We start from the raw sequence: 12,096 nt of genomic DNA on the forward strand, positions 1-12,096 counted from the left end.
TTTTTATTCACCTGATCCGCTCATATTGAGGGCCCAGGGTCAGTCTCTGTGTCGTCCGCCCATATACGTAGAGCCACCCGCTCCCCTGTCAGGAGAGCGAGTGGTCGGTGTAGAGCTCCCCTGGCGAGGCCCATGGCCGGAACTGACGGCCATCAGGGGGGAGCCATCCCCGCCCCCCCACATGGGAGTGGTGCAGGCCATCAACCAGCAGAGGGTGACCTCCCCGCCGGTGATCACCCTGTTACAAAGATTGATTTGGAGATGTTTATCTTATGACATCTGCTTCAGGGCGCAGCATGTCCCCAGGATGGAGAATGTGCTAGCAGAGGCGTTGTCTAGGGAGCAGTGGGAGAAGCTTCAAGCTTTAGCTCCCAGGCAATCCCTGACGGGCTCACCTTGTCCTGCTTATATCTGGCAGATTGTCAAGCCATCATAGAGGGCCTGCCTGAGTCATCATTGGTCCCTGCTAGACGGGAGAAGTAACGCACGGCTTGGCATGACTAGTGCGCTTTCCGGAGCCATAAGAATCACGTGCGAGAAGTCGCGCTTGATGCTTATGAGAGTGCTCTATTTTGCGCTGCTTTACTTTGGGGCATTTAGAGTGAGAGAAGTGGTTGCCTCTTCTAAGTCTACCCCCTTGTCAGGAATGTTGGCGCAGCACGTAGTTATTTCCTCCTCCTCTGTGTGTTGCAAAGTCAGGAAATTCAAGTCAGACCAGTTAAGTAGAGGACACTGGGTTACATTGGTGCCAAAGGAGGGATTCACTGTTTGGCCTGTGGTAATTATTGGTGACTTTGCTGGCATGCGGCCGGAGTCTGCAGTTCCGTGGTTGGTGCATGGTGATGGTATCCCCCTCACCGAGTATCAATTTTCGGTGGTGTTTAAGCTGATATTGGCCAAGCTGGGTTTGAGTGGTCCAAGTTTGGTACTCATTCGTTTAGAATTGGGGCCACCACATCTGCAGCGGTGGCTGGCTCTTACAGGCAGGCCATCCGGGAGCTTAGTAGGTGGCAAAATGAAGGTATACAAGCGTTATGTGCGGCCTGCACTTCTTACCTAATCTTCTTACCTAATCTTTTCTTTCCTGCTCTATATTCTGCTGTGATGGCACAGGGTTTCGGCTCCTTGGGCCTTTGGAGTTCGGGCGTGAAGGGATTTCTCAATTTTTTCCTCTAAAAAGTGGGCCTGATTGGCACTTGGCACCATAAGGTTTTATGGTTTTACCTTCGTCTGTGCTGCCAATCACCCTTTGTTTTCTTCTTTCGCCTATTGAGTTGTGTGGTCTTGGAAGGTTGTGCTGCTGTTTGAGCTGGGCATAAGAGCCTTCTTCCCTGGTTTTTCTTTAGTGTCTTTCTTTTTGTCAGGGTGCTCCTTGGAGTTCCCGCTCTTCTTGCTGGTAACATACCTTGGTACGCTAACATATTGGTTTTCTCTCCTGCCTTACAGACCATCCCTGCTGCGGATTTGGGTGCTGGGACACTTGTATATTCATTGGGTTGGTTTGCATAAGGCAGCTGGGGATACCTCTCCTATCGCGGGGTCGGTAGTTGTGCAGTGGATAGGTCATAGAGGTTTGAGATGGGCTGGATTTAGAGAGCTTCTGGTGGCTAACGTGGCTAGACGAGGAGTCCCCCATGTTCTGGTGATACATCTGGAGGGAATGATTTGGGTTGCAGTAAGTTGATTGATTTGATATGACTGAATCAGGAAGATCTGGCTTGGGTTCATGCCTCCTGGCCTTCCCTTGTCTTTGGCTGGTCTGATATGGTGCCAAGGAGGATTTGGGTATGGTGGCGGGCCACTGCTCTTAGAGATCCGGGCCTGGCGGGAAAACGCAGTACAGTCGACGGCCAGTGGTTTGGATGCACATTACATTATTGGGTACGATGAACCCACCTCTCCGAGTGAATCGGCTATAGTCTCGGTACAGGTACCGCCCCTGTGGTTTACCCGGTGGTTGCTCTCTGTCTAGCCAGAGGATGGGCGGGTTCTGTAAATCCGGAACGTGGTGTCCCGTTAAGGTAGATATATGCGCCTGGGGTGTGATTGGTTGTCCCCCACTTGAACCCAGGAGTATGATTGGTTGTCCCCCAGTTGATGAGGTCCCAATGGTTAATGCTGGGACAGTTGGGTTTTGTCTGGCAGACGTCGGACTGACTGCTCTATTCTCCACCACCATATTTAAATAAATCATTTAAATTTGCCACACTCAGGTCTCGTGTTGCTATTTAAGGTTAGTGTTAAATAAGGGTAAGAAGGTAAAGGAGGTCCTGATATCAGCTGTAAGCCTTTTATGGACCGGAGAGGAGCATGGAGTGGCCGCTGGATTCAGCTCAGATGGACAAGTAGGGAAGGGAGTGTTTCTGGCAGGGCGCTTCTCCACTTGGCTTACCCCGCTAACTGCCAGCCCTGGATGCTCCTGAAGTGGGGCAGAGAAGTGCCAGTATATCATATTGGCACATACTGCCTCACTTGGAGCACTGATTTACATAATATATACATGCTTATAAATTAGGCTGTACTTTTTCAGATTATTCTAATTGTTATTATGCAAACATATCAGGTTATTTACATGCTAATGTAGGACAAAATGGTCGGTTTATGCTTAGAGTATATTGAAGTAGGTTGACCTACAAATAAAGCATTGCTTGCCATGCAGCACACATATTTATATACATTGTAAAATAAAAAACACAGTAAATGAATATCTATTTGCTAGTTGCTGTCTTTCTGTAGCATGCATTTATCCTACTGCTATATCTCTCACTGCCTCTGGGCTTCTGCCTACCACCCACTTCTGTACATTTTTTCTCCCTCTGTGTCTTATTCTTTTAATCAGTGCTTATTGATCTCTCCTTTTTTCCAATTATCTGTTATGAGACCTGTGTATCACTGTGACATTAAAAGAAAAGGTAACATCAAAGGATGGAGCTCTTGGGGCATACAGTACATCAATAAATAAAATATTGCAGTGGACTAACACTGAACAGATGTTTATTTATTTAGATTTACATGAACTTAAAGATAAACAAACATATGTGTATATCCATAACAGTGCATGTATATGGTGTGAATGTGCACGTGACATGGTGCGGCACTGAGCTAAATTAGGATTCAAATCATACTTCCCCAAGGTCACATCAATTCACTATGACCATAGTTGCCTACTCTCCCGGATTTCTGGGAGTCCTTCCAAACTCCCGGGAGGGCAGGCCTAATGATGTTATAGACGTGACATTGTGGCCCCGCCCCATTTTTTATTGGTCCAGAGTAGTGATGTCTGTTTTGGGGGTGGGGCTAATGATGCAATTCTTCGAACCCGCCCCCACACACCCACCTGCATCCCGGACCTCCCGGGAATCATCTTGCCCATGATGGCAAGTATGACTATGACTAGTAAAAAAAAAAAAAATCGGTAGAGGTACTTTGCAAAGTACAAAATGGGATATACTCTGTGCTTAATCAGCTTTAGTCCTGCAATCCTCTTTGATTTTTGAAAGTGCACCTTGATTTATGACAAAATGCACATATTTATAAAAAATTACGGCAAATGAAATGGAGCATAACTTTGCACAATGCCAATGGGAGGACTAAGGAGGAGTGAGGTCAGTGTACTGGTTAATATACCTATTTTAAGTGCATCACTACTGAAGTCCAGCATCTAGTCACATTTCAATGGAGGAAAGGAAACTGAAAGTGAAAAAGCTATTAAAAGAACAGGCTAATAGCTGCTCTTGGACATGATGGGATAACTATTTTTAATAAGGGGGAGGGACATTCAATCTAGGTTACAGTTGCCATATTTTGGTTGCCATGACAATCTGTTGCAAGAAACTTCTCAAGGTTTCACATCATTTTTAACATATCAGCTTAAATGGACTTAACACATCTCCTGATCTTGGTATGGAAATACAAATTAAGTGATCAAAGACTTATTTGCCAAAATATCAGGGACACTCACTTAGGTCATTTACATATAGCAAACCTACAGGAGTTACATATTAACCTTTTTTTCATGGGTGCTGTAAATTACAAGCTCCTTAGGAAAATGTAACCATTAAAAACACAAAGTAGACATTCTTTTTATGGCATTGTATACACAGGGTTATTATTTTAAAGCCCATTAAATTTGCTATTATAGTGATAGTTCATAAAATAACGTACGCCAATGGATTTCTACTCTTCTTTTAGACACACACTCTCTCTGTTTCCTATTTGCTGTTTTCTGAAGCGGCAACTTGAAATACAATGGTGTTCTATGAGAACACTCAATTATTGCCTGCAGAAGCATTCAGCATTTGTCACAATGCTTTTAACTGATTATATGGATGTTAAAGGATGAGAAGGAGAGGAAATTGTTCATCACCCTGGTGCCCCTCCATTTCTACTTACCTTTCTATGAGCTCAGGGCCTGATTAAGGGTTCTGCCCACCCTAGGGTAATAAACCCATAGCCCCCCCCTCCCATATCATTAAAGGAAATTCAGGAGTATTTTCAAGCAAACAAATTTAGACAAATTCTATTACCTGTTCTTACTGTTCTTTCTTGCTTGGTCTTGCAGCTTTGCTTTCATTTAGCTGTCTTCTGGAAAGTTTGGATCATGTTTTGAAAATGTGCAAACATTACAAACCATTGATGATTAGGCTCTTTAGAGAGCAACCTCATGAACGCCACACAATACAGGGTTAATAGCCCCCGACAAGCGGCCAGTTCATGACCCCTCAGCCATTTCATCACATCGCAGTGGCCAATTCCTAACTCCCCTGCACACTGTTCTCCTCAGTACACACTTTGTCCCCTTTCCTTCATGTTGTCCCCCTTTCTGCACGCTGTTCCACTTTCTTCACGCTATAACCTCCAGAACACACTCTGCCCCCCTTTCTCCACAGACTCTGCTCCCCTTCAAAACACACACTCTGTCCCTTTATTCATGCTGCCCCCCTTTCGGAAACACAATCTGTCGACCTCAAAACACACACTCTGTCGCCTTTCAAAACACACTCTGACCCCCATTCTGCACACTGTCCCCCTTCAAAACACACACTCTGTCCCCCTGCAAAGCATACACTCTGTCCCCCTGCAAAACACACACTCTGTCCCCCTGCAAAACACACACTCTGTTCCCCTGCAAAACACACACTCTGTCCCCCTTTCTGCACACTGTCCTCCCTCTAGAACACACTCTGTCCCCCATTTTGTACGGTGTACCCCCAGAACACACTCTGTCCCCCTTTCTGCACACAGTCCCCACAGAACACTCTCTGTCCCCCTTCATGACACACACTCTGTCGCCCTTCAAGACACACACTCTGTCGCCCTTCAAGACACACACTCTGTCGCCCTTCTAAACACACACTCTGTGCCCCTTCAAAATATACACTCTGCCCCCCTTTCTGCACGCTGTCCTCCCCCCAGAAAACACTCTGTCTCCCTTTTTGCACACTGTCTCCCCAGAACACACTCTGTCCCCCTGTCTGCACGCAGGCCCCCTCTCTGCACGTTGTACCCCTCACAACACTCTGTCTCCCTTTCTGCATGTTGTCCCCCATTCTGCATGCTGTACCCTTCAGAACACACTCTGTCCCCCTTTCTGCACTCTGTCCTCCAGAACACAATCTGTCAACCACCAAAACACACACTCTGTCACTCTTCAAAACACGCACTCTGTCCCCCTTTCTGCACACGCTTTGTTCTCCTTAAAACACACTCTGGCCCCCTTAAAACATACTATTTGTCCCCCTTTCTGCATGCTGTCCCCAGAACACACTCTGCCCCCCTTTTTCCACACACTCTGACCCCCTTTCTGCACACACTCTGCCTCCCTTTCTGTATGCTGTCCCCCAGAACACACTCTGTCCCCCTTAAAACTAGAGATGCTTTATTTTTTTCTAGAACCAGTTTCCAGAGAAACTGAAGGAGGAGACGTCATTACAAGATGTTGATAGCTCTTTGATCCTGGCAAATCAAATTAAGCACTTAATCTACAATTACAATATAGTTAGCAGATTTGTTTCGTTTAATTCCTTCCTTCAATTTCTCTAGCTGCTTCTCAAACAGTATAATTAAGGCAATCACTTGACTCAAGCTAACCGTGTCTTCACTCTCTTCACAGGTGACTACTTCGCTGGACTAAAGTACATTCCCCTCAAATACTAGTCTTCTTGCAGCTGCTGCATTCTCCTACATGCTGTTGCACAATGCCGAAAATGACCCCAAATTTTTCAGGACACAGACAGCATCTCCTGCATGTCATTGTAATTTTTGTCAAAAGTTCTGTACCACCAAGTTGATTGTGTGAGCAAAACAGGAAATGTGATGGAATTCCCGCCGCTGTAATGCTCTAACAATATTGGTGGCATTAGCAGAAATCACATATCCTCAGAAGAGACCAAGCAGGATAAGCCATGTTGCAATGACATCCCTTAGTTTTTCACAGCGGTATTACCTCTGACCTGCGCCTTGTCTTGTGTCTGATAACCACCTCTCACTCCCACCTTCAAGACTTCTCCCGTGCTGCTCCCCACTTATAGAATTCCCTACCACACTCAATCCGACTTTCACACAGTCTTCAAATCTTTAAATGCTCTTTGAGAACCCATCTCTTTTTCAGAGGTGACCTTATCTTCGATAACACTATTCACACTAATGCACCCTCACAACTATCCCAATCTCCAATCTGAGCCACACTCGCTCCTCTTGTTTCAGCTGTGCCCTCTTCCCTTTAGAATGTAAGCTCTGTATTGAGCAGGGTCCTCCATACCCTTTGTTTTCATGTCTCCATTCAATGTGTCTCCCTTGTCTGTTCCATTTTTTTACGAATGTCTTGTTTTATGTATGTCCTTGTCTTCCCTACTGTACGGTGCTGTGAAGCACTGTGGTGCCTTACAAATCTACGATAATAATAATAATAATAATATGCCTCTTAGTGAAGCAGATGATACACAGAGTAGCCTGCCTCAGAAAAATGTGACGTACTTGGGTACATGCTGCTGCTGTTCCTGCTGGTGAAGGCGAATCACCGACCCAGTGGGCTGTCACAGTCATACAATCTTTAATTTACCCAGTTCCGCTTCTCCCCATATCTGTGTTTAAGTGTTCAGTGGGTAGAATGGCATTTTGTAGCCCAATAATTACATTTTTACGAACCTTCTGGTAGAGGTGAGAAATAGCTTTTCTAGTAAAATGGTGTCGTGATGGAATTTGGTAATGGGGTCACAAGACCTCAAGTAATTGTCTAACACCAGCTGCATTAATAGTGGATATTGGACACAGATCTAATACTAGCATAGTCCCCATGGCGTCTGTGATCCACTTTGCGACTGGGTGACAGCTTTCTTACTTTCTTCCTCTAGCAAAGGATTGTTTAACAGTCAATTGTTGTAAACTACTAGTAGTATTCTTCTGTGTTGAAGATCCACCCTCTGCAGCAACAGAAGCAGCAGCGGGACTAACGCTCAATAATTCTTCAAAGGATTTAATGGAGGAGTCATCTAGCCTTAGCAACTTGCAGGACTAACTCCCATCACTTGTGAGGATATTGATGATGAAGGTGTTGGTTGTGTATATTGCAGGTGCTGGGATCTAGATGAGAGAAGGAAGGTAGATGATGCTGGACTGCTTGTTGTTATTTTTTTAACATAAGTTTCTGTTCTTCCCAACAGCTTTCCATGAACTTGCTTCAAATGCCATAACATGGATGAGGATCCTAGATGGTTAAGGTCCCTACCTCTACTAAGTGGGGCTTTACAAACGCTACAAATGACTAGACAACTGTTGTCAGGATTTTTGTAAAAATAATTCCACACATAAGAGGTGGATTTTTGGTCTTATGCCCAGTCATGACAATGGCCTTTTTCTTATCACTGGCAAGAACTGTTGTAATCTTTGTTTGAAAGTGTAGGAAAATAATATTGTGACCTGTGAGGTGGTTAAAATTGACTGCAAATGACTTTAAATCAGTGCTGGTGAGGTTAATAATAATGTAGGATAAAAAAAAAGAGCCAAATTAGGTGATTTTAGCATATTTTAGTAATTTTTCTAAAATAATACAGATCCAAAACCAAAACCAAAGCACACTAGGATGGTTTTGCCAAAACCAATACCAAAACACGAAGCTAATCCAGATCCAAAACCAAAACCACTTCACGGGTGTCAGTGAGCATCCCTTCTTAAAACTAGAAATGCTCACTGACCCCTGTGTTTTGGTTTCGGTTTTGGTTTTGGATCTGGATTACCTTCGGGGTTTGGTTTTGGTTTTGCCAAAACCGCCCTTGTGTGTTTTGGTTTTGGTTTTGTTTTTGTTTAGCCGTTTTTTGAAAAAATTAAGTTTTTTTTAGAGATGAGCGGGCTCGGATATCTGAAATCCAAGCCCACCCGAACGTTGCCGATCCGAGCCGGATCCGAGACAGATCCGGGTATTCCCGGCAATTGCAAAACTGAAACCGAGGCTCTGAGTCATAATCCCGCTGTCAGATCTCGCGATACTCGGATCCTATAAATTCCCCGCTAGTCGCCGCCATCTTCACTCGGGCATTGATCAGGGTAGAGGGAGGTTGTGTTAGGTGGTCCTCTGTCCTGCTATATCTCGTGCTGTGCTGTGCTGTGCTGTGCTGTGCTGTGCTGTGCTGTGTTCTGCTCAGTCCAGTGATGCTGTGTCCTGTGCTTTGTCCTTCTAAGGGCATTGTTATTTCCCCATTATTCCCAAATTATAAAAAATTTCAAAAAAAGTTATAAAAAAAATTGCAAAAAAAGTAATTATAAAAAAAAAAAAAAAAATATCCCAAAACAATCCTGCAGTATAAGTCCATTGGTACTGCTATATTACAAAGTTCACTGATTCTGCAGTATAAGTCCAGTGGTACTGCTATATTACAAAGTTCACTGATTCAGCAGTATAAGTCCAGTGGTACTGATATATTACAAAGCTCACTGATTCAGCAGTATAAGTCCAGTGGTACTGATATATTACAAAGTTCACTGATTCAGCAGTATAAGTCCAGTGGTAATGATATATTACAAAGTTCACTGATTCAGCAGTATAAGTCCAGTGGTACTGCTATTACAAAGTTCACTGATTCAGCAGTATAAGTCCAGTGGTACTCTCCTGTGCCGCATATAATTTTTAAAGGCTTTGCCGAGTGTGTGTGGATTAGGGGTACGCTCTCTTGTGCTACATATAATGGAAAACAAAAATTTGGAGGATAAAGTAGGGAAAGATCAAGACCCACTTCCTCCTAATGCTGAAGCTGCTGCCACTAGTCATGACATAGACGATGAAATGCCATCAACGTCGTCTGGCAAGCCCGATGCCCAATCTCCTAGTACAGGGCATGTAAAATCCAAAAAGCCCAAGTTCTCAAAAAGTAGCAAAAAGAGAAACTTAAAATCATCTGAGGAGAAACGTAAAGTTGGCAATATGCCATTTATGACACGTAGTGGCAAGGAACGGCTTAGGCCCTGGCCCGTGTTCATGACTAGTGGTCCAGCTTCACCCAAGGATCTAAGCCCTCCTCCTCCCCCCCCTCAAAAAATTTAAGAGAGTTATGCTGTCAGCAACAACAACAAAACAGCAAAGAACTCTGCCTTCTAAACAGATGACATCACAAATCCCCAAGGCGAGTCCAAGGGTGTTGGTGGTTGTGAAGCCTGACCTTCCCATCACTGTATGGGAAGAGGTGACTCCATCCAGCATTTGCAGCACGCCCTCTGCATATGCTGGAAGGATCACCCACAGTCCAGTAACAGATTTGGCTAATGAAGGTGTGAATGTTGTACACCGGGAGGAGGATATTGATGTAGCTGGCGCTGAGGAGGATGTTGATGATTATGATGCAGACAGATACCAAATTGCCTTTCTCAACTTCTATTTATATAATAGATTATATAACGGCTGAATAGTTTTCTATTTTACTCCTAGTGGAGAGGGGATCTGATGCAGACAGATACCAAACTGCCTTTGTCCATTTCTTTGTATATTTGAATTTCTAGTTCTACAGTCTATGCAGGCTGCTTTTTTTATATTCAACTACAAGTGTAGGGCGGTGGGGGGGGGGGGGGGCATAGATAGCCACCAAAGTAATGTGGTCCATTTAATTTCACTTTCTAGCTCCACAGTCTGTGCAGCCTGCTTTTTTTTATCTTCAAAGTATTTACAAGCCTTGCCATCTAAATTAACTAGAGGTAGTGATGAGCTAGAACTCCACCCTCTATATGCTGCAGAGGATGGAGGAGCATCAAAAGGCCATTCAAGCCTAAACAGCCACCTACGACATAGGAAAAGGAGTGGGGATGCGCCTGAGTCAAGCACACTGGAGAATGATTTCCGTGTTGTGCAAGGTTCTGCAGCCATTTGAACTTGCCACACGAGAAGTCAGTTCCGACACTGCCAGCTTGAGTCAGGTGATTCCCCTGATCAGGCTTTTGCAGAAGCAGCTGGAGAAAGTGAGGGAGGAGCTGGTACACCATTGCGATTCCACCAAGCATGTAGCTCTTGTGGATGAAGCCCTTCGTACACTTTGCCAGGATCTGAGGGTGATCAGTCTTTTAAAGTCAGAGGAATACATTCTGCCCACCGTTCTCGATCCTCGGTTTAAAGTGTATGTTGTGTCTCTGTTTCCGGCGGACACAAGTCTACAGTGGTGCAAAGACCTGCTGGTCAGGAGATTGTCCTCTGAAGAGGACCGTGACATGCCACCAGCTCCACCTTCATTTTCATCACTGTTTGTGCAGTTCCAAAAAAGAGGAACTGCCATTTCTATTGCTACCTTCTTTCTTTCTCTATTTAAAAAAACCAAAAAACTGCCATTTCTAGTACTACCTTCTTTCTTTCTCTATTTAAAAGAAACTAAATAACTGCAATTTCTAGTACTACCTTTTTTCTTTCTATATTTAAACAAAAAAAACCTGCCATTTCTAGTACTACCTTCTTTCTTTCTCTATTTAAAAGAAACTAAATAACTGCCATTTCTAGTACTACCTTCTTTCTTTCTATATTTAAAACAAACAAAAAAACTGCCATTTCTAGTACTACCTTCTTTCTTTCTCTATTTAAAAGAAAGTAAATAACTGCCATTTCTAGTACTACCTTCTTTCTTTCTCTATTTAAAAGAAACTAAATAACTGCCATTTCTAGTACTACTTTCTTTCTTTCTATATTTAAAACAAAAAAAACCCTGTCATTTCTATTACTACGTTAATTGTTTGTGCAGTCACAAAAAAGAGGAACTGCACCCTTAACTGCTATGTTGGTTTTAGACGTCCATCCGGTGTCCGCCATCTGTTCCCTGGAATTCAGACCAGTTGAGTTTTTTTTTATTATATTGTGGGCCCGGTATCAAATTGGGTACCGGGGCCACTCCACTACGCAGTCCAGATACTTGTTTGGTGGAATTCAGACCAGTTAAGAGTTTTTTTTATTATATTGTGGGGACCACTCCACTACGCAGTCCAGATACTTGTTTGGTGGAATTCAGACCAGTTGAGGGTTTTTTTATTATATTGTGGCCCCGGTATCAAATTGGGTACCGGGGCCACTCCACTACGCAGTCCAGATACTTGTTTGGTGGAATTCAGACCAGTTAAGAGTTTTTTTTATTATATTGTGGGGACCACTCCACTACGCAGTCCAGATACTTGTTTGGTGGAATTCAGACCAGTTGAGGGTTTTTTTATTATATTGTGGCCCCGGTATCAAATTGGGTACCGGGGCCACTCCACTACGCAGTCCAGATACTTGTTTGGTGGAATTCAGACCAGTTGAGGGTTTTTTTTTATTATATTGTGGGGACCACTCCACTACGCAGTCCAGATACTAGTTTGGTGGAATTGAGACTAGTTGAGGTTTTTTTTTATTATATTGTGGGGACCACTCCACTACGCAGTCCAGATACTTGTTTGGTGGAATTGAGACCAGTTGAGGTTTTTTTTATTATATTGTGGCCCCGGTATCAGATTGGGTACCGGGGCCACTCCACTACGCAGTCCAGATACTTGTTTGGTGGAATTCAGACCAGTTGAGGTTTTTCTTTATTATATTGTGGGGACCACTACACTATGCAGTCCAGATACTTTTTTGTTGGAATTGAGACCAGTTTAGTT

The sequence above is a fragment of the Mixophyes fleayi genome, chromosome 6, assembly GCF_038048845.1.
Source record: "Mixophyes fleayi isolate aMixFle1 chromosome 6, aMixFle1.hap1, whole genome shotgun sequence".
NCBI classification, from domain to species: Eukaryota; Metazoa; Chordata; class Amphibia; order Anura; family Limnodynastidae; genus Mixophyes; species Mixophyes fleayi.